At 44.2% G+C, this 23722-nt stretch overlaps 1 long non-coding RNA gene across 2 annotated transcripts in view; it reads left to right on the top strand.

The window, feature by feature from the left end:
* The window catches only part of LOC139178684 (uncharacterized), a 358504-nt gene that overhangs the window by 110603 nt on the left and 224179 nt on the right, over positions 1 to 23722 (top strand). For both annotated transcript variants that reach the window (XR_011563122.1, XR_011563123.1), the window contains exons 2-6: positions 6043 to 6114; positions 9943 to 10203; positions 10783 to 10946; positions 12445 to 12495; positions 13313 to 13395. This is a non-coding gene — a long non-coding RNA (uncharacterized lncRNA). The remainder of the gene's footprint in view (positions 1 to 6042; positions 6115 to 9942; positions 10204 to 10782; positions 10947 to 12444; positions 12496 to 13312; positions 13396 to 23722) is intronic.

A 23722-nucleotide genomic window follows, 5' to 3' on the forward strand; every position in this document is an offset into this window, starting at 1 on the left:
AGAAGGGAATAATACTCCATTTCAAGAGATTTTTCTCCCAACAGTTACTTTCAACAGGTGAGAGGGAGTGATGTTGGCAGCAGACTTTCCAAGGAATACACAACTACTTCATTTCTCCACTCCCACCTCCTAACACACACATTCTCCAGAAATTCTGGAAAACCCGATGAGTGCATTCATTCAACATACTAAGTGAGCACCCACTGCATGCCAAGTGGCTGGGTGCTGAGAACAAAAACATGTGATTCCCACCCGAGCCACGGAGTTTATAATCTATGTTGAACATAAGAGATTAATTGGTGAGTCACAAAAGGTGACATTGCAATGTTTCCTTGGCATCTGCCATTCCTTCTGGCTGGAATGCTTTTCCCTCAACTGTCTACATGGCTTGCTCCCTACCTCCTCCAGGTTTTCTGTTTTTGCAATCATCACTATTCTTGGAGGACTTCAGTGGCCATCCATACCTCTTTTCTTTCTTTTGTTCTGTTTCCTTTCTTATGGTCCATCTATCCGAGAATGTAAGCTTTATGAGAATAAGGATTGTCTTTTTTTGTCTTTTTTGTTCTCTGAAGTATTATCAGAGCTGAAACAGTACATAGTACGTAATAGGTACTCAAAAAATGTTTATTGAATGAATGAACTAAGCCAAGTACTCATAAGGGGGCTGAGAAAGATTAGACATATCGGGCTAAGAGAGACGAGACACTTCCCTGGAGAAGTGAGAGTTGGACCGATCTAAGAAAGATCTGAAGGCATTAACTCGGTCTAAAGGGGAAGCAAGTAATCCCATGCAGGAAACACTGGCATGTGCAAAGGCCCCGTGAATGAGAGCATGGTGGGTTTAATGAGCTGGAAGTTGTTTAGTGAGATTCAAACACAGGAAGTGAGACAAAGATGTGATGAAGTAGTAATAACAGCTGAACAGTCCACAAACTTCTGAGAAACTTACCAAGCTTCACACAGCTCTGGGAGGAAGGTACTTATTCCCATTTTATAGGTGAGAAAACCAAGGCCCAGGTACTTTTGGGAACTTGCTCAAATCACAGACCTAAAAAACATCAGAATTAAACCTCAGTATTCTGACTGCAGAGCCCATGACCTAAACTTTTGTGGTCTTCAGTCTCTTATAGGATAGGCCAGCACTTGTGGGGATGTGGAGTGGCATAGCCCCACTGGGGACCTGGGAGAACAGACAAATATAGGCTGAGCATCTCCTGGGGTGATTCCCACAGGTCTCCCAGCTCTGCACTTCCCACCCCACTTGGCTCTCTACAGGCTCACCAGTTTGGATTGAATTGACTGAATAACATTTCCAACATTTCTAGTCTGGATGGGCAGAATCAGTCTACACTCTCTAAGGTTTGGCCGTGTACCAAGAAGATCCCTTCAGAGAGTATTCTGAAGCTAGCATTCTGTTCTCTGGGATGACGGTTATTTTAAAAAACGTTAAGTAGGTCATTGGCAGTGCACTGTGGTGCCTCCAACCTTGGCTGTCCACTAAAATCACCCCCGGGAGGTTTTTAAATGTCTCCGTGTCCAGGCCACACGTTGACCAATTGTGTCAGAATCTCTAGAGGTCAGACCCAGGCATTAGTAATTTTTAAAGCTCCCCAGGGGAGCCCAAAAAGCCATTGAATTTGAGAATCACAGCCCCTTGTTACTCAAAGAGTAGACCAGGGACCAAGAGCATCCGCCTCCCAGGAGGCTGTTAGGAAAGCAGAATCTCAGGCCCCACCCCAAACATGCTGATTTAGAATCTGCGTTTTTAATAAGGTTGATTTCCGTTTGCATTAAGATTTGAAAATCACAGCCCTAGAATTACACTAACACTGTGGCCACTAACCACGAGTGGTGATTTAGACTTAAACGAAGTAAAAATTCAGCTCCTCAGATACAACAGCCATATTTCAAGTGCTCATTTGCAGCTAGTGACCATCATATTGAATGGCACAGATAAAAATCACTGAATCATTGCAGAAAGTTCTGTTGGACTGCACTACACAAGAATATTCTGGAAAGAGGTGGTAATCAGTCACAATCTTTTTCCTTTGGATGCTATAGGCATACCAATAAAGAAACGATGCTTGCCCTTTGAAAGGAACAAAACTGGAATACATTCAACTAGACACGAGAGGGAACCCAGGTATCCTCCACTTTTCAAAAGCTCCTTTTACACTACTTTTTACAAAGCACCTACATTAGTACTTGTTTTTGGTAACTGAATGAAATCCAAAGGGGATTTTTGCTTTAACCAGAAAAGACTAAAAGTCAGAATAGAGTTCAGGGTTGGTTGTTTTGAAGTGAGTTGTCCAAGAGGCAGCATGAGGAATACCACCTAGCTCTTTCAGGAGCCACACTCAGCATCTCAGCATCAGGCCACCATGGCTTTGAACTACATTCATGAGCATCTGTGCTTTATCTTAACTTATCTTGTACATCCCTTTTCAAGATGTGTCCTGAAGTAATTGCTTCTTTACTTTATGGCCAGTTTGGCTTATGAAAGCTTCATTCTAGTTTCAGATAGTGGGGGACACCTGTAAATCTAGATGATTTAGTTTCTGTTCATTTTAAAGAAAGCAAGAACACAACTTCATCTTCCCAGGCCTCGGATGAGAGCAGTTTGTGGGGGTGGGGAACATAGGAGTAAGGAAGAGAGGAGAAATGTAAGAAGCAAGATTGATTTCAAATGTAGAGCAGAATGTGGGGCAGTAAGCCCTGGTCCCCACCCTCCCTTGTCGGTCGCCACCAGGGCAGCAGGAACACACTCTACTAGATGTGACTGATTGTGCCCATATGAAAAGCAGGCATTCTGTCAGCTAACAGATAGCCAGGTTACAACGTGACATGGCTGGGGGCTTAGCTTGTTTTTCTTTGAGGAGTTTTTGTTGTAGAAGGAAATTCAGTCCCTTTAGCACAATCCTTCCTGTCGGGGGGGGAAAGGCCAGTGATGTTTCTCCTGGAAGACTGGGGGCTGAAAGCATGATGTATAGAGCAGCTAGTGCTGAGCAGTACCATAATAACAGAGCGTCCAGCAGTGGAGAGAGATGGGAATTTTCCTGGAAGAAAGTTGCTCACTAGATGTCAGGTACCATTCTAAGCATATTTATGTGTATTAGGTTATTTAATCCACATAACAGCCACATAGGATGGATAGGTATTATGTACATCCCCATTTTACCCAAAAGGAAACTGAACACAAGATCTTAGAGTTAGTAGGTGGCACAGCCAGGATTTGAACTCTGAGAGCCTGTGCTTTTTGGCACCATACGGGTAACCTGAGAGACCCCTAAGGTTTCACCTGATCACAAATACCACCCACACCCCACCCCTCATTGACCACAGTACCTCTTTACATGTACTATCTCATTGCATATTCTTAATAGCTCTTTTAGGTGAGTACTCTTATTCTTGCCATTTAATAGATGAGGAAATTGAAACTCAAAAAAAGAAAATAATAATTTGTTCAGAGTGTTTCAGTTAAATAAGTGGTTGAGTCAAAATCCAAATCCAAGAGCCTGCTGCTGCTGCTGCTAAGTCGCTTCAGTTGTGTCCGACTCTGTGTGACCCCAGAGAGGGCAGCCCACCAGCCTCGCCCATCCCTGGGATTCTCCAGGCAAGAACACTGGAGTGGGTTGCCATTTCCTTCTCCAATGCATGAAAGTGAAAAGTGAAAGTGAAGTCGCTCAGTCGTGGCCCCTCCGTCCATGGGATTTTCCAGGCAAGAGTCCTGGAGTGGGGTGCCATCGCCTTCTCCGAGAGCCTGAGCTCTGCACTAATATGGGTCACATTTTTTGAGCAAAGACCTTGTGTCTCTCAAAGGTCCCCTATGAAAATGAACCTCAGTTGTGTAGAACAGGTATGACTCTTTTTATTCAGTCCCTAAACAATGTTGGAGACTTGCCAGTTTTATTGAAAACTCCCTTTCACTCTGGGTGGCGATTATCTAGTGACTGGAGCTGCCCAATTAAGTAAATACATGCACACTGATCTCCTTAACTTAGATTTCTGTAAATTTCTGTCTTCTGGCCATCTTTGAACAATTCCTGCTCTGTCTGTCTGATCTCACTCACTCCTGGGTGTTAATATCCCCATATTTGGATGAATCCCAAACCCACATCTTCAGCCCAGACTTGGCTTCAAGTCTCCATAGCTTTAGTTCCACCTGCTGCCAGGACCTCAGCACCTGGATTCTCCCTAATACAGCAAAGGCTGGGGTATTCACCCAGATCCCACTGGGTCATTTTTCACTCCCATTTCTCAGCTGCTGCCTGCACTGTTGCAGCTGAAGGCTCTCGCCTGCAACCTCCCCCAGAGACTTGGCCTTGGGCAGCAGGGGCTGCCTCACTGTGAGCTGCCTACAGGTCGCATAAGGCCCACCTTCACCTGACCTCAGGCATAGAAATGGTAAAGAGATTTGAGGGGTTATGGGCAGGGCATTGGTGGTGTCTGTTCCATGAATCTCATGCACATTCCTTAGATTAGCAATCACTACCTCCCTGTGCGCATGCTAAGTTGCTTTAGTGGTGTCCAGCTCTTTGTGATTCTATGAACTGCCAGGCTCCTCTGTCCATGGGATTTTCCAGGCAAAACTACTGGTGTGGGTTGCCATGCCCTTTGCCAGGGGATCTTCCTGACCCCGGGACTGGACCCACATTTCTTATGTCTCCTGAATTGGCAGTGGGTTCTTTACCACTAGTGCCACCTGGGAAGCCCACCCTACCTCCCTGTGCTGCTCTTAGTCGCTCAGTCTTGTCCGAATCTTTGTGACCCCTTGAACTGCAGTCTGCCGGGCTTGCTTGTCCATGGGGATTCTCAGGCAAGAATACTGGAGTGGATTGCCATTCTCTTCTCCAGGGGATCTTCCGAACCTAGGGATCAAACCCAGGTCTCCTGCGTTGCAGGTGGATTCTTTACCGACTGAGCCACCAGGGAAGCCACCTGGCTACAAATCTTTGCTCCTGGTCAAGCACAGAGCAACTCCACATTCCTCAATATGGAGGAATATTGCTCTGCTTTCTGGACTTCTTTCTTTTGCTCACTGTGGTTCATGTGCCTGGAATGCTACTCATCCTTTGAAGGCCAATGTCATTGCCTTTTAGCCCATGAGGTAGTCCCAAATGATGCTTGCCCCTGCCATGTGGGTGATTGTTAGATATGAATGGATCTCTAGTCATCATGGTGGGAAATGGATCTGATTCATCTCAGCTGTTTCTACGTTCAGGGTGGAATCTTGCCCCCACTAAAAGCTGTTGAAGTCCTAATCCTCAGTACTGTGACTTTGACCTTATTTGGAAATGGGGTCTTCTCAGATGTAACAAGTTAAGATGAGGTTTTTAGGGCAGACCCTAAACCAGTGTAACTGGTGTCCTTGTAAGAAGAGGAGTAGAGACACAGAGACAGACTTGCACAGAAGGAAGGTGACATGAAGACACAGGGAGAATGCTGCCTTACAGCAGAGGCAGAGACCGAAATGATGTGCATGCAAACCAAGTCAGGTTAAGGATCCCTGGCAATGCCAGAATCCAGGAGAGAAGCATGGGGCAGATCCTCTCCTAGCATGGTCCTGCCAACACCTTGATTTCAGATGTCTAGCCTCTAGAACTATGTTTGCGGTGCTTTGTCATGTTAACCTTAAAATGTGACACAATGCCATACACAGAGTAGGGCACTGACAGAGGCCTGTTAAATTCAAATGGTGGTAGTTGATTTCTCTCACTGGTTCTTTTACAAACTCTTTAACATTGATGGCAACATACCTAGGCAGAGCTTCTGAACCTCTGGTTTGTCATTCCATACTTATAAAGCCACCCTTTCCTACCAAATACCCTTACCAGTAAATTCCATGTATACTATATTTGTGAGGGAGAAGAAGGCTTACACTCTATTATATTAGTTATGTATTGCTGCATAACAAGTCACTCCAAAGTACAGTGGCTTCAAACAATAATAATCACTCCTTATTTGTGACGTTTCTGTGGAGTGGCTTGATTTGGAGGTTCTGACTCAGCATCTCTCACAAGGGTTCCATATCATATCACCCAGGGCTGCAGTCACCCGAAGGCTCAACTGAGGCTAGAGGATCCACGTCTAAGGCGCCTGGAAGACTGGTTCATGGTAAGTGCTCAATAAATAAATAAATGAGATTTGTAACAAGAAATACATGTTCATGTATTCATGCAGTAAGTTTGGGACATGACATTCCTCAGGTCCTTGGATGACTAAACTGGGTATATAGTTTATTATGTAAACAATGGGGAGTTTGAGGCAGGAATCAAAAAGAAGAAGCATATGTTGGAGAGTTATGAGATCAGTATGACAACAGAGTATTATATTACCTATAGGTTGTAGAATTCAGCAACCTTGAACATCAGAATCACCTGGAGAGCATGGTAAAATACAGGTTGCTGGGCCCCCCACTCTTTCTCTTTTGGACTCAGTAGGTCTGGTATAGAGTCCAAGAATTTGAATTTCAAAATACATTCCTAGGTGATGCAGAGGCTGCTAGTCCAGGGGCCATACTTCCTGGGAGGGAGGAAGAAAGAGAAGAAAGACTAGCATGACCTTTGGCTGATGACTCAGTGCCAGATAGAAAGCAGATAGAGTGCCAGATAGTGTGCTCTGTGGTAAATGATGGATAATGCAGGTAGTGCAAGGAGCTGTCAAAAGAAATAGCTACAAAGATGGCAAGCAATTATGGCATTGGGTACCTGTGTTTCTTTTCAGGGTAAACCACTGTCATTAGAAAACTTGCAAAACCTTGGCTTACAAAGTGAGTAGATAATGGAATTGGAGAATCGGCTTTCCTGCTTTGTCCAAGTTGTGGATTTCTGTTCACTGATGACTATTTGAGGCCAGGGGCTAAAATGGCACAGACGAGTTGCAAGGTTGTACCATAAATAATGCTGGTAAAACCATTTGAACCCACAGGTTCATTAAATGTTGAGTTGAGTCTAGGATGGTAGGAGTAAGACAGTCTGTCTTCCATGCATTTTTCTTAGGACCCCAAGGTGAACATTTGTTGTTTCTTCTGCTCAGAAGTCTTTCCTCCTTCGTATTTGTACCTGCGCTTTCCCGTCATCTTCTTTGGGAAATTGCTTGTCTTCACAGAGTTCCATATAATACTTGTCAGTCTCCTTAGTCCTCTCTTTTGGCCTCAGGGGCTGGCATGGGATTGAGGTCTGGCCAATCAACAGTATCCCCTCCCTGCAGCTCTAGTCATTGGGCTAAGGAGTCATGTGACCTGGCACAGCCTATCTGAGTCCTCCTCTTGGTCTCAGAAGAGAGAACTCTTTTTCCTCTGAAGATGCTAAGATGTGAGGATATGAGTGAAGCATGCAGCTCGTCCAACCCCCAAACATGAATGAAGCCCTCTTGTCATGGAAGAGAATGAGCCCTACTCATAAAGGAAAGGGAAGCTGAATTTTGGAAAGAGAGAGATCCTTCTTACTTGTACCACTAGAATCCCAAGGGCAATACTGCATGCAGTGTTTCATTTGCTTGTGTCAAAAAAAATTCCCCTTTTAATTTAAGCTTGGAGCTTGTTTTTGGCAATTTTAGCTATAAGAATCTGAACAATCAAGTCCATTTAGCCACCTGTAACCTTCTAACTTCTAGAAATTGCCTGCTGCCTGGGGAAACTGTTAATCCCATACTCAGATGTCTCTATCAGTGCTGCAGGAGTTCTTTGGAGATGTCTAAAATTTCAGGGCATTGTCCCTATAGGAAACACTGAGCATGCACATTTGGCTTGGAAAAGCTAAACAGAAAGAAGCAAAGAGACAGATATAAGGCTTAACCAGTCTTGAAAAGCTTGAATCAGTCTGTTTAGGAAAGAAAAAAGGAAGGAAAAGTGGTAGAAGACACTGGTCCTGTTTATAGTGGATGAGAAAAGGCAGGGTCTCTGTTATCAAACAGTGAAAAACTTAATGGTTACTGGTGGTCGGGAACTTTTTCTCCACAAAGCCCACTAGTGCCTGGCATTTTCTGCATGGCTCAATGGTAAAGAACCCACCTGCCAATGCAGGAGACACGGGTTCAATCCCTGGGTTAGAAAGATCCCCTGGAGAAGGAAATGGCAACCCACTCCAATATTGTTGTCTGGAGAATCCCATGAGCAGAGGAGCCTGGTTGACTACAGTCCATGGGATCATGAAGAATGGGACGTGATTTAGTAACTAAACAACAACTACTGCCTGGTGTTTGTAGGGTGTGCTAACTTTTCCAGGGGAACTGAAGTTACATAGCCTACACATTTGACTAAAGTGAGTTCACCTCCACACCCTCCTCACAAAGAACAGAGAAGGGAGGAACGATTTCCACAGTGCAGCTGTTCCGTCCATCCACCCCACCCAGCGGGCTATGACAGTGTGACTTCCTACTCACATCTCGCAGCATTTGTGGGCATTAGGAGGGATTTTCCAAGAGCCATTTTAATTGTACAGCCTTTTCATCTTTGTGAAAATTTAGAACCCAGCTCCCTGAATAAGATGAGACATCCACCACCAGAAGCCCCAAAATTCAAGCTTTTACCCAAGAACGTTCAGCGGGCTTGAGTAGGGGGTGGTTCTTAAAATATATCTGGTGATCACATGAGTCTCAGTATTAATAAACCACAGATAACTGGGTTCCGTAGTATTTGAAATCACTTTTAGACTCCTTTACTGCTCTGGGCTGTTGTGAATGATAAGTCCAGCAAAATGTCTTGTGATACGTGGGTAAAATCCTCTCAGCAGAATACCAGACAACTTTTACATCATTGAATCACTCTAGACTCCAAGGCAGTAACTCTGCCATCAACAACACATAGGGAAGGCTGAACTTGGTGGTTGGTCTGTTTTGTGTGTGGTGGGCACTTGCTGTTCTACTTGCCCAGCGGCGCTTTTTAATTGGAATGATTTTTATTTGGTCTGACTTCCTGAAATAGAATACATCGCCAGCTAACTCCAAAAAGTCTGTCAGGACAGAGATCAAACTGTCCAGGGTTCTTGGCTTGGCGGTGTGGGGAAGAGACAGCTGGGAGCGGGGCAAGGTGCAGCATATTCAAATCTGATATCAAAACAGTCTGTGTGTGTTTAGGGAGTCACCACAACATTTGAGTTGACATCCCCACCCAAACCTCAAATCCCAAACCCCAAACAGGTTCCACTCCAATAGCCAGACTCCAGTCCATGGTTTCCAAGCATCTTTTGAATGGTTTATTTCTTCCTATTTACAAAGTGAGCTGTTTTTGAAGGGGACATCAGTTTCTATTCATGTCCCGGACCCTGAGTGGGTCTTTGCTTCTATTTGTCCTGCTTTTTTGTTTAGGCCAAAGAACACTTAGAGCCGGTAACTAGGGACCTGCGACAGGCACCATCACCTGATGTGATGTATGCACAGTGATGGAAGAAGTGAACATAATATAAATAAGGCTCATCTAGCTGTGTTTTTGTGCAAGTTCCAAACCCACACACAGACCTCACCCTTGGCATGTACTCATTTCCACTGAGGAAAAAGCAAAAGAGAAAAGGCTTGTTGGGAGCCTGACGTTGGCGTGTAGAACTCAGCAAATGCTGTGTGACTTGTGTGCACAGTAGACTTCTTTTCAGATGGAGGATGGCGAGGAAGCAACATGGTTTCTGCAAATTGAGGCACTTGATGCACGACTCTCAGTGTGATTTTTGTCTCCGTTGGACCCACTTTGGATTTCTTGCCTTAGTTTCTTCTGGTGGACTATTTTCCTTCATTGTAATTTCACTACTTAATTACCGCAGCCTCAGTCTTCTGAGGCAGCACGCCAGGAGATCAAGTTTATTTTTGAAAGTCTGTCACCTTTCCTTCTTTCATTCCTCACCCCTTCTTCCTTTCCTCTTCACCCCTCCCAAGAAAACCTCTGAAACGTTAACCACCCCCACATGGTACTCCTTTTGTAATCCACCCAAGCCTGTCATTTTTATTTTTCAGTTTCTAATTATTTTCTACTCTGTGCCAGTGGTCAGCAAACTTTGTTCTGCAAAGGACCACAGTAAATAGTTTCAGCTTTGTGGGCCGTGCTGTCTCTGTTGCAACTGCTCCAGTCTGTAATTGTGTCATCAAAGTAGTCATCAGCAGTGCATGTCTCCACTCCAGAAGAATCATCACGTTTCTAAGAAACATCAGTCATTTTCTTTCACAAAATACACTGCTTCCTCTATGCCGTGGAGTGAATTTGTGCTGTCCAAATTGGTATGTTGAAGCCCTCACCCCTAATTTGATGGTACTTGGTGACAGCCTGTGGTAGATAATTTCGTTTAGGTGAGGTCAGGAGAGTGGAGTGCCCAAGAGAGGGTTATTATCCTTATAGAAAAAGAGACACTAGATAGTTCTTTCTTCACGTCTCTCTCTCTTTCTGCTCCATGAGGACGTGGTGAGAAGGCAACCGTCCGCAATCCAGAAGGGCTGTCACCAGAATTGCATCACCTGGTGCCTTGATCTTAGAATTCCCAGCCGCCAGGACTGTGACAAATATATGTCTCTTCTGCAAGACACCAAGTGTCTGACATTCTGTTATAGCAACCTGAGCAGACTAAGACAACCTTTAAAGCAAAAGAAAACAAAACTGCCACCCCTCAAAACAGCCCTTGGGCTCATAGCTGATGGCATTGGTGATCCTTGCCTTCTAGGGTTTGTGTACCTATGTAATCCCTACTCTTGGGATATGGGTGTGCCTAGCAGCTTCCTTCTAACCAATAGAATAGAACAAAGGTGATGATCCACTCTCCATGCTTATATCATGTAAGATCACTATGTCCGTCTTGCTAACAGATCGCCTCCTTTGCTGGCTTTGACAAAGCACGTCTCATGTTGTGAATGATGCTGCAGTGAGGCCCACGTGGCAGGTAACCGAGGGTGGCCTCCAGCTGGCAGCAAGCAGGGGACTGAGGTCTCTGTCTGAAAGCCTTCCAGGAACTGGGTCCCATATCAGCCATGTGAGTTTGAAAGTGGATCTTTTCCCAGTCGAGCATTTAGTTAAGACACTTGTTGTGGCCAAAACCTTGATTGCAATCTTACAGAGAACCCCACTGAGGCATTTCCAGACTCCTTATGGCAGAAAGTGTGAGATGACAGATGTATGCCATTTTAAGTGGCTAAGTTATGATCATTTGTTACACAGCTACAAATAACTGATATGGTTGAAACATGGGTTTTTCATGGGTTCAAGTCTCTTGCCTCCACTGTGCACTCCTATAATCTTGGACAAGCTGTGTATGCACTGAGAGCTTGAATCTTCTCATATTCAGAGTGAGACAATAGCAGAGCCCACAGTATAACAAGTATTCAGTTATTCTTAGCTGTTATTATTTTTAAGTGCTAAGGAATTGCAGAAGAAGGTAATTTAATTTTCTCTAGAATCAGGGGAAAATAATTATTAATAACACTTCTACTGGACTATCAAATTTATGAGTTCGCATAGAAATTATTGAGTTTGGTCATTACTGCATGATTCTCAGCTCTAGATGATTTTCTTCCCTGGTGGATATATAGCGATATTTTTGGTTATCACAGCTTGTAGAGCGAGCTCCTGGCATTGAGAAGGTAGGGGCCAGAGATGCCACTAAACATTCTGCAATGCATAGGAAAGCTCCCCACAATGAAGAATTATAGGACCAGGACTTCAGTAATGCTGAGGTTGAGAAACCATACTTTAGCAATTCCGTGTGTGTGTGTGTGTATGTGTGGGAGGGATCATGCATGACTCATAAATGAGAAAGCAAAACAAGAGAGGCTGAATTCCAGAAGGGGTAGGAGATTACATAGGCAATATATTGCAGAGTTTGGGCAGAAATCTTTAATTTCAGGCCCCAAATTCATTCCTTTTTCTTCTCCCCAACTTCACCTATCTATCCTGTCTAGAGGACCATTGATATCAGCCTGGCGTCAAAAGCCAGTATGCTTTGGCCCAAAGAAGGGACCATAATGGTGGAGATTTCAGGCCATGTAGCTGGTGAAGGGGAGCTAGAATTCTTTCAGAAGAGATCATTTCAACCCCACTTGGTCGGGTTTGGAGTTGGGTTCTTAGATATCTTCCACTAGAATCCAGAGACATTCTTGCCTAAATATAAACTTAAGCTTTTGTATTTTGTTGTATTCTCTTCCAACTCCTGAGAACATTTCAGGCTAACATGAACACTCAATCAAGCAACATCTCTGATCACTGTTTTCTGCTGAGACCTGTATCATTAAGACCCCTCAATCTGTACTCATGTCCCCACTGAACAGATGAGGAGACTGCACCTCAGAAAGGAATGCAGTGGCTTGTCAAAGGGCACACAGGTTGCAAACGGTGGAGCTTGGATTTGATTCCAGGCCCTTCAACTTAAAGTCCACATTAATTTCCTCAATAGAACTGAATCTGCTATGCATCCGGCTCTGATTGGGATACTGGGGTGTGTGTGGTAGAGTATATAAAATGTTTCTTGCTTTCAGGCAATTTACAACCTAGAGGAGGAGAAGCAGTTATAAACAGGTGACTAAACTGTAAGTGTAAGTGCAAATGTATACTTCTAACGGGTGCAAACCTCACACTCTTGGGACTGCAGGGAAGAGAGAGAGAGAGAGATGTCCTTATAGGTGGGACTGAGGGGCATGTGGAAAGGCTTCAGGGAAGAGGTGGCACTTGAGCTGAAACTTAAATTTCAGGCAGAACAAAAGGCCAGTGCCCCAAACCAAGCAGTAGATACACTTGTTAAAAGTGGTTTCTGGCTCCAGATGCTTTTTAAAAAAGTTCCTCATTCAACTTTCAGCCAGTCCTCCATGACAGAGCTCTGGAATTTCACACATGTTCTGATTATTGCTCTTTTTTTTTTTTTTTCCCTTTCGTAATTGCACAACTGAGCGACCAAGTTCTCTAAGCTTCTGTTCAGGCCTGAAGATTTGCCGTATTTGGCATGCCTTGTGCTTTCCGTCATCATCCTGATTAAACTAAGTTTATGAGACAAGCCTCTTATCACTGCTATCAGCACTTTTGTTTCCCCATTTTCTGCTCATTTTCCCTAAATAATCAGAGCTAAGAGCTCTTAAATAGTCAAATAATCACTCTAACAGTCACTCACATAACACTCACTAACACATTAAGCGATGTGGAAAATGGAACCGTGGATGAGAAGACCCTATTCTCTCATCACTTGAACCATCCATTCAACTTCTCATGAACATAAACCTGATTTCTGTGTGTGAAGGATTATGTGGGGGCTTTGTAAGCAGAAAGCATGAATATGCAGATGATATAAATTCATTTATTTATTCATCCACTCTATAAATATTTATTAGATACCCACTCTATGCTCTGTTTCAGGGACTGGGGATGAAGCCACAAACCACCTATCGGGTAGTTTCCTTTGTGGAGCTTCCAGACCAGATGCGGAAGATGGACCATAAGTAAGTGAGCAAATCTATAAATAAGGTAAATTCAAATCACAACAAGTAGGACTTCCAGGTCAAATATAATATGTCCAGTTAACATAAATTTTGGATAAAACCCACTTTTTCTAGTGGATGTATTTTCCAAAATTGCATTCTGTACTTTTATTTCTTAAGTCAGGCAACACTAGTCTTAAGAAAATAAATGAAGTAACTGGGATAGTGTATCATTCAGGGTTCTGCCAGAGGAAGAGAACCAGTAGGCTACCTATTTTTAGAGATTTTTGCAAGGAATTGGCTTAAGAAATTATGAGTAATGGATAAGCAATTCCAAAATCCACAAGACCTGCTATCAGGAAGGGCAGGCTTGAAATCTTGGGCACAAGATGAAGCTGCTGTCCATAGGCAGAATTTCTTTTTGTTCTTCAGAGAAAACTCACCTCTGCTCTGAAGGCCTTCAACTGATTGAATCAGCACCCTCACCCCATGCAAATTATGGAAGATAACCCTTCTTACTTAAAGTAAACTGATCATAGACTCTAATCTACCAAATATCTTCCCATCAACACCTAGATTAGTGTTTTATTAAATAACTGGAGAATATAGCCTACCCAAGTCAGCACATAAAACTGACCATCACAGATAGGAAGGGGAGGGGTGTTCACAGCAGCAGGGAAAGCTTCTGTGTGGAGGGAACATTTGAGTTGAGACTTGAACATTGACACATTGATTAGTAGACTGCATTTTAAGAACCAGGAGATTAAAACAGTCCACATTAAAAAAAAAAAAAAAAGACCCTGGGGTAGGAAAGAACCTATCTTGTTTTCAGAAACCCCCAAAAAGTCAGCATGGCTGTAGGTGGAGGGCTCATCAAGGGGAGAGTGGTCTGTAGTTGGGTGGAAGAAGAGGACAGTGACTGGGTCATACAGAAGCACAAAAGTTAAGGACATAAAACTCCAGGACTAATTCTTTGTGACCCCATGGACTGTAGCCCACCAGGGTCCCTGGAACTTTCCAGGCAAAAATACTGGAGTGGGTTGCCATTTCCTCCTCCAAGGGATTGTTCCAACCCAGGGATGGAACCCGAGTCTCCTGCATCTCCTGCATTGACAGGCAGATTCTTTACCACCATACTCCAATAAAAATTAATAAATAAAAAAAAATTTTTTTTAACTCCAGGACTATTTGTAAAAGATGTAAATAGGTAGAGAAAAGAGAGTGAGCTCTTTAAAAAGGCCTTTTCCTAAAGTATTTCTGGATATCTGATTGGTTCTAAAGCTGTTTGCAGACTCAAAAATAATTGCTGTGGGTCATTTAAGCATAGGGTTCTATGCAGTAAAATTCTCATTGTTTCTGAAAAGGAATCTTTTTGAGAGCTAAAGAAAATGCTCAATAGATGGGCCACCACTGTGAGGCATCTCCAGTTTAGAGTTTTTTCTTCAGTCTTTGCATTTGGTAACCTTCCTTTAAAGGCTGATACTGTCAGATGGCAAACCAATTGTTTGCAAGAAATAGCTGAATATGAGTCAATACCTACTCTTGATCTGTGTTTACGGATTCACGGTTTGTTGAAGAAAAGAGTCCAACAAATTTCATTAAACAAAAAACAAATCAGTTTTACATGATGATCCTATATTAGAATTACATAGGCAGCTTTGTCTCTTAGAACTCATAAATATATTTGTGAATCCCCAATGCTGTTGTAGGAAAAATTACTATCTGAACAAGGTGGAGATTCCTGGCATCTATAACTTCCCACAATTTGCCTGTTGCCTCCAAGTCACACCAGGAACCCTCCAAAATAGATATAATAACTTTGGGGAAATCCCCTCTTCTCTCTAGACCTGGGTTTCCTTATCTATTTTTCTACATGAGGATTTCAGCTCTGAAGTGTTGTTCAGCCCAAACATCATGGTTCCATGAGAATTCTCTGAATTGTGAACTGTCTCAGTGTGGTGCCTTGATTTGGGAGGCAGTCTATGCAGGAGATGTTGATCTCTGTTGTGTATCATGTACTAGAGCTGTTTCACTCCCTCAAGATCTTGATGATGAATCTTTCCTGTTCTATCTCCCCATCCCAGCTAACCATCAAATAGTATGTAGTTGTATTCATTATTGTATAAACAACACTGTTGTCTAAAACAATTGTATAAAACAACAAACATTGACTATCTCACGATTTTTGTGGATCGAGAATTGGGGGTGACTTAGCTGGATCCTGGTTCGGGGTCTCATAGCTACGATGTCCTCAGGGGCTGTCAGCACTTAGCTGTTTAGCTAGGGCTGGGAGATCCCATGGCTAATAGTTGGAGGCCTCAGTCCCTCACCATGTGGGCCTCTTCACTGACTGCTTCATGCGACCTCACAACAGAGCAGCTGGCTCCCCCCAAGAATGAGTGTCCCTAGAAAGAAACAAGGAAACTGTAATACCTTTCAAGACCTAGTCTTGGAAGTCATACATCATCAAAGCCACCATAGCTAGTTGTTATAAGTGAGTCACTATGTCTAGCCCCATAATGAAGGGGCGGTGAATTAGGTTCTAGCTTTCAAGGAAAGAGTGTCAAAATTTGTAGACATGTTTTAACTAACCTAGTTGTATCTTGAGTGTGTGTATGTGTGTGTGTGTGTGTATGTATACTAGAGAAATTTTACTCCCTGAGATCTTGATGATATTATTCTTCCAACTCTCTCTCTAATCTTACCTCACTAGTAATTAAATGGTATATAGCCTATAACTTACCTATCCTTCTGTCTTCTGTAACTTATCACAAGCACAGTGTGACCTGGCTTCAGAAAGCTTGCACATTACAAAGATGGCTGCTTTGCTGTTTTCAAGCACTGAGTAACTATCAAGACAGTAATTAGCAAGTCTTCCCTTCCCCAGCCTTTGGGTAGTCCCTTGCTTGGGGACAGTGAGAAGGGAAGTGAAGTGAAGTGATATTCGCCCAGTTGTGTCCGATTCTTTGCGACCCCATGGACTGTAACCTGCCAGGCTCCTCTGTCCATGGAATTCTCCAGGCGAGAATATTGGAGTGGCTTGCCATTTCCTTCTTCAGAGGATCTCTCCAACTCAGGGATTGAACCTGAGTCTCCTGCATTGCGGGCAGACTCTTTTACCATCTGAGCTACCAGTGAAGGGTAAAATAAGAAGGTGGCTTTTGTTGTTTTTTTCTTTCTTCAACCCCCTTAGAAGAATGAGCCATTCATGCACAATTGCATCCCATGAAAAGTTGTGCAGAAATATTCTAGAACCAAACTTGGTAGAGGATATTTTTCTGAAGAGGCTGCCAGCTTATCTAACCAGAGTGTGTGTGGCTAGGATGCCAAATATTCATTTCCCTGGGCAGCTTCTCCCTCAGGCTGGGTTCTCCTAGAAGTAGATCTGGGGTAAGATCTCTGTGCAGGGATGTTTATTTAGTAGATCCTGGAAACATGGGTAGGAAGTGAAGAAGTGGGATGGGAAGCAGTGAGTTATCAAGCTGTTTACTTTCTAGGTGACTAGAGCTTAATTCCACTGGTGAAACTCTGAGAAATGGTGTAACACCCACATCTCCAAGTTTCCCAAACTAAGAGCAACAAGAAGGCTGGGTTGTTGATCTACGGCCTCCCATCAGACTTTGACAGAGAGCTGCACCTGACTATTTCTGTAATAGTTGCTAGATCTGTGTACCAAAGTACTATGAATCGAGTGGCTGAAAGCAACAGGAAAGTGTTGTCTCACAGCTCTGAAGGCCGGAAGTCTGAAACTGAGGCGTTGGCAGGGCCAGGCTCCCTCTAAAATGGTTAGGGAAGGGTCTGTTCCAGGCAGCTCTTAACCTTTGGTCACCTCCGACACATTGCACATGCTTGCAGACGCATTGCTCCAGTCCTGTCCTCAAGTGGCCCCTTCCCATGCATCGCTGTGTTGTTTCCCCTCTGTGCACATCTGTCTCTGTTCCTAAATGTCCTCTTTTAAAAAGGATATCAGCCATGTGAGGTTAGAGCCCATCCTAATAATCTCATTTTGTTACTTCTGCACAAAACCTGTTTCTAAATAAGATCACATTCCAAGGTACTGGGAGTTATCTTTTTGTGGGGATACAAACTCATACGACCCTGTCTATTCAGAGCTTGTGTCTGTTGTTGGGAGCAAGTAGGTGTATCCAGTAGGGATCCTGGCTTTGGACCTTTGGGGTTCATTTCTGGTTTGGGGCTCTCTTGGGTTCCCTTTGGAAGAGCCAGGCTTTGAGTGTAGCCATATACAATGTTGGAGACAGGAGGGCCCAAGTGGATGAATCCTCACTGTCCAGACGGTCAGATTACAAGCCTCAGAGTCACCTCTGCTGCCTTGTTTCCTCTCTGTACTATTTGCAGTCCATGCCAAATACATCTCTTCTAGCGAAGCTTTTTTTTTTAAAATCTGGAATCCATCCATTGCTCTCCATCAGTGCCGAATTATATTCTCCCACCCAAAGTCATATGTTGAAGTCCTGCCTCATTCCCTTTAGAGGGAGGCACCACATTTGCTGTTCAGTCTTCAGGTCAATTTTACCTTCTCTTTCTCTTGTCTTTCCCTCCTGCTCTTTTTCCCTCTCTCTCTTCCTTTTCTCTTCACCCCCTCCTCACTTCCTATGAATCCATAGCAGTCTGAAAATTTTGAAGTATTGTAGGCACAGAGTATTTTCACAGAGTAATATTAATAGAAAGAATCTAGAAAGAAAGCTGACCCAACTTAGATCCATCTTTGTTGACTTTGGCAAAATGAGGTTTGACCTTTCCAAACTTTCATACTTTGTCCTTCTGCTGGGCTTCTCTCTCACTGCCAAGGCACATGTTTCTATTGTGCTTGACCTTGCACCATGGTGTCCCTTCCAAAACCATATATATATATATATCTATATATATATGTTGTTGTTCAGTCACTAAGTCATGTCTGACTCTTTGCAATCCGACCCCATGGACTACAGCATGCCAGCCTCCTCTGTCCTCCACTATCTCCTAGAGTTTGCTCAAATTCATGTCCATTGAGTCAGTGATATTATAACCTAACCATCCCATCCTCTGCTTCCCCCTTCTCCTTTTGCCTTCAATCTTTCTCAGCATCAGAATCTTTTCCAATGAGTCAGCTCTTCATATCAAGTAGCCAAAGTATTGGAGCTTCAGTCCTTCCAATGAATATTCAGGGTTGATTTCCTTTAGGATGGACTGGTTGGATCTCCTTGCAGTCAAAGGGACTCTCAAGAGTCTTCTCCAACCACAGTTTGAAGGCACCGATTCTTTGGTGCTTGGCCTTCTTTTTGGTCCAATTCTCACATCCATACGTGACTACTGGAAACATCATAGCTTTGACTATACAGACCTTTGTTAGCAAAGTGATGTCTCTGCTTTTTAATATGCTGTCTATGTTTAGCATAGCTTTCTTTCCAAGGAGCAAGCATCTTTTGATTTGATGGCTACAGTCACTGTCTGCAGTGATTTTGGAGTCCAAGAAAGTAAAATCTGTCACTGCTTCCATTTTTTCCCCTTGTATTTTCTCCTAAAGTAATATCTGCTCCAAATCAGAGATATCAAGAAACTGGTTGAAGCTGGGGTGCTTGAGCTGGAGTATGTGTCTGCCCAGCCAGGCCTATCTACCTGGAAAATACAGGATAGGAGATGGACAGGATCCCACAATTCTCACAGAGCCTGATTGCACTGCTGTGCATCCCAACCAGTCATCAAAAACCAACAAAGAGGGACTGGGGGCCCTGCATTTCCTGGGAGCCATTGGAAAGCATCAGTGGGTCAGTGACTGATAAGAGGTATTTCATTTCCTCTTGGGTTGGTAATGCTGAGGAATCCATGGGTCTAGTCTATCATGGTAGACACTGCCAAGCCTCACCTAGACTAGACCTCCTCTCTCACCTGCTGACTTCCAACTGCCAGCACCTCTATTTCTTTGCCTTGGAACTTTCTCTTGCTGTTGGAACCTTCTGTGAGCATGCCCCAGCTAATTCTTGATGGGACTTGGTGTGTAAAATCCCAACTCCCTCACCTACTAGCTCTTCGAGTTTCTTCAGTGGGACTCAGCTCTAGACTGCCACATGGGTAGCTGGCTTGAAAATACACCCTTTATTGACTGCTCATTCTTCCCTCTCATGTTTCCTGCTTGGCTACGGTGTTTCCGTACTTCTCAAATAAACTACCTGCATTCTAATAATCCTGTCTCAGGGAGAAAGTACTCGCTACCACCACACACACACTAAAACAAGTTGACTTTGAACAGAGCCATAAAGTGTGGACTTTCCAATCAGGTAGACCCAGGGTTTAATTTTCACTCCCCCGGAAATGAGCTGTGTATGGACAGTCATCTCAGAACTTCGTCTGTAAAATTAGGATAATAATGCATCAGACTCCTAAAGTGGAAAAGGATTCAGTGAAATTATGCAAGAGACGCACTAAGCACAGAGCCTGGCTCGCAGTAAGTGCTCAACAAATGGTAATCAAATTTTGTTTCATTTGTTGTTGTTCAATTTCCACTCTCTTGGCTTACTGCCAGTTGGGGACAGTAGCAGAGAATGCAGGCGTCATCTACATTGGGCAGCAACCAAAGGCTCGGGAGTTGGACAAGGGAATCCAGGCAACAAGCAAGCCCAAGATTAAAGTAAAAGTCACATGCCATCAGGAGGGGCAGGGCAAGGAAGGGAGCCAAGGGCAGCACTTCACAGGCTTCACTCTGCATGCAAATCACTTGGGAAAATTGTTGAAGTGCAGATTCTGATCCGGTGGGTCAGGGCTTCAGCCTGAGGTTCTGTGTTCTAACAAGCTCCTGGGTGATGTCAATGCTGCTGATCTTCAGCCCACATGTGAAGTTACATGGAACTAAGGTTTGGAGAGCAAATGTCAAAGCCCAGAGAAAAGAAGGATTGGAAGTTAGAATATAAAACCCAAGTATGATCAAGACCAGCCAATAGTATATTTGCATTATATTTTCTATCACTTATCTGGAGCTGTGCTGTCCAGTATGGTGGCCACCAGCCCCATGCGGCTATTGGCACTTCATCCTGATTGGGATGAGCTGGACATGTAGCATATACACTGGAATTTAGGTACAAAGAAGAGAATGTAAAATAATTCAATACTTTAAAAAATACCAGTTCATGTTTAAATGATAGCATTTGGGATATATGATGTTTAATGTATTACTAACTTAAATTTCACCTATTTCTTTTTACATTTTTTTTTTTTCTATCACTACTAGAAAATTTTGAGTTACATTTGTGGCTTGCGTTAAATTTCTGTTGGCCATCACTGGTCTAGCAAGAGCCTCTTTCTCCCCCTCTCTCTGCTCTGCTGCCCAAGAATCCATCCTTAACAATTCCCTAAGTGCCTTGGGGAAAACTCAAGACTAGAGAGGTTCGTTGCTCTAAAGGGGAGACAGGCAAGCCCACAAAAGGGAGCTGTTTGGGAGGAACAAGGCAGAAACATGCCAAGTCATTCTCTGCAACAGCAGAGCTCTTGCCATGGGGCCAGCAGGGCGGCCTGGATCCCAGAGATGCCAGCCTGCCATGCTCCAGTGCCTTCTGTCTGGGCCTCTTCAGTCCTTTTGCAAGTTTTCCTCCCCATCCTGGGCGACAGGTAATTAGCAGGGCCAGCTGGCAACCTCCACTAGGCGCTGTCGCCAGAGAGCCGGCAGCCGGCCTGCAATTACTGTAATCCTGGCTTGGTCTCCTAAAGAGAGCTCTATTCAGCTCTCCCTCTGCAAGTTGGCTCTGGGTGATGGGGCTCGTAACCTCTACATTCTCGGGGTGTCTCTTGGCAATGAAAGGCCTACAGAAGAAAGTCCCCAGTGTGCAGACCTGCCACAGGCTTCCCTTGGTAAATAACCGGGCAGTTGGGCATAAGTCACTGCCTGTTGGCAGCATGGGGAGGTGGTATTTGAAATGTCTTGCCCGAGCCATCTATTCCTTAGATAGCTGCTTTTGCGTGTTCCCAGTATCTCCTCTTTCAGAAAAGCATTTCTCAGAACCAACCACCAGTCTTTTCAGCTCCAGGAAGCTTGTCCAGAGCAGATCTTGGGCACCTCAGAAATACATTAAGAAGGATGCTTGAAAATCCATTAATCTTAGCTTCCATGAAGTGAGAAGGAAATGAGAAAAAAGGCTATTTTATCAAGTTGGGGACTACAGGCAAGGCCAGTCTACAAAGAGTCGGCAGAAAGATCTTCCTGGTCACTGTACTAATATTTTAGCTTCTCAAGCCTCAGTCTTCTCCTAAGAAAAATGGGTGTAGTTACAGGGGCATTATGGAGATGAATGCAACATTCTGTGTGACAGGCTCAGCATGGCAAGCACGTGAACATGGGCAGTAAAACTAAGTGCAATAATAGGGAATAAACTCAAAGAAGCAAGACAGATGCAATGTGTGTAGGTGTTCCAAACTGGAGCAGTGAGGTTTAATGGCAGTGGCTCCTTTTAACACCCAGTCACCTTGAAAGTCTGTCCACACTACATTATCTGTGAGGTCTGGTGCAACATGAAAATGCAGGGCCCTTGTTCAAAATTCAAGAAATAGGAGCTATTGAAGCACCTTCTACAGTCTATCTCTATCTTGGTATGTCTCTCTGGCTATCTTCCCCTATGTTTCTATTTCCTATTTAATGTCCCACTCCTTTGGGCAGGGAGGCCAGTGCAGACCATCTCAGGTACCTGGGATGTGCCACTTAGCACATGCGAGCATTCATTCCCACACCCCCTCCCTCTACCTCGTATCCTCTCCTAGCAGCCACCAGACCTATGGCCTATGCCCCAGCCAGGGACAAAGGAGTCAGTTCTCAACCTACAGAGGATAGGCAATCACATGCTGGGACACATCCAGTGTGAATGTGGGTGGGTAGGAGACTGGGCCCTGCCAAGATGCCTATATCAGACATGCCATGGCACTGCTGCATCCTGCCCTGCCCTGAAGTGCTCCCCAGTCTTGACTTTTCCTGTTACCAGAAAACTGAGCTCTCCTCTTGGTGTGTTTTGAGCCAAAGGACACAACGAAGCCAAAGATCTGGAGAAGAAAGGATTTATTACTTGCAGCAAGTAAGGAGAGTACCAGGGAACTTTCTCAAAGTAGTTGTCTCCCCAACAAAATTGGGGAAGTTTCAAGCTAAGGGTGCATGCATATTCATGAAGGGGCTTGGGCAGTAGACATAGTCCAAGTCTTAGATGACTAAAGTCCTAAGAGCCAGAAAAAGTCAATAATCACCTTGGGTTCTAGGTGATCTGGTCGTTGAGTACTTCAGGCTGATCTTTACCCTTGACTCAGAACTGGGAGTCTTTACAATGGATATATTATCTTTGCTATTGTTACTTCTCTTGCAGACAATGTTTCTGCACTCAATGTTCCCTTAAGATAATTAATTATGAGACAAGGATGAGCACTGCTTGCAGGGTTATTTCACAAAATGGCTTAGGTCAGAAATGGCTTCTCTTATGTCAAGAATGCTGTGACTGGTTCTCTTTCTCTGGGGACCACCTACCCTATCTCCTTACATTCCCATGTACCCCTCTAAGCTTCTGTCAGGAAAAAGGGCAGCATGGATTACTTGGGGGAGTGGGGTCAGGGAGCCAGGTGGTGGGGTGGCTGTAATCACTGGGCAGTGGTGGGGAGGGGGAGGCCAAGCAGGTCTGGGGTATCACAGAGTAAAGAGCCAGGCAGCAGAGTACTTGTCCTAGGGAGACAGAGAGGTGGAGACGCAGCAGGAGGCAGGACCACAGGTGCCCCACGGTCCTATTAGAACTGACATATAAGACCCCGAGGGCTTCCCTGGTGGCTCAGATGGTAAAGAATCTGCCTGCAGTACAGGAGACTCAGTTTTGACCCCTGGGTTGGGAAGATCCCCTGGAGAGGGAAATGGCTACTCACTTCAGTATTCTTGCATGGAGAATTCCATGAACACAGGAGCACGGTGGGCTGCAATCCATGGGATTGCAAAGAGTCAGACACAACTGAGCAACTCACACACACACATACACACAAAACCCCAAATCACACATGTAATTGTCAGCACTCTCAAGATGGTGACTATTAAGCATTATATGGCTCAGGGCAGGGCACATCTCAGGGTGGCATTGTGTGACTGCAGTACTTGAACGCCCTTGAAGCCAGCTCTGGATGAGATGGATGTCACGTAGTAATTTGACATCATGTTTCCTATCACAGGTAAAGCCTGGCAATCAGATCCCACCCCTACCTGTCATTAGTTCTGTGACCTTGGGCAAGTCCTTTAACCTGTCCAAGCCTCAGTGTATGCATCCATAAAATGGGATAAATGATAGAACCCAACTCATAGAGTTGTTGCAAAGATTATAGATGTTGCAAATAGGGTTTAGCTTGG

The sequence above is a fragment of the Bos indicus genome, chromosome 22, assembly GCF_029378745.1.
Source record: "Bos indicus isolate NIAB-ARS_2022 breed Sahiwal x Tharparkar chromosome 22, NIAB-ARS_B.indTharparkar_mat_pri_1.0, whole genome shotgun sequence".
NCBI classification, from domain to species: Eukaryota; Metazoa; Chordata; class Mammalia; order Artiodactyla; family Bovidae; genus Bos; species Bos indicus.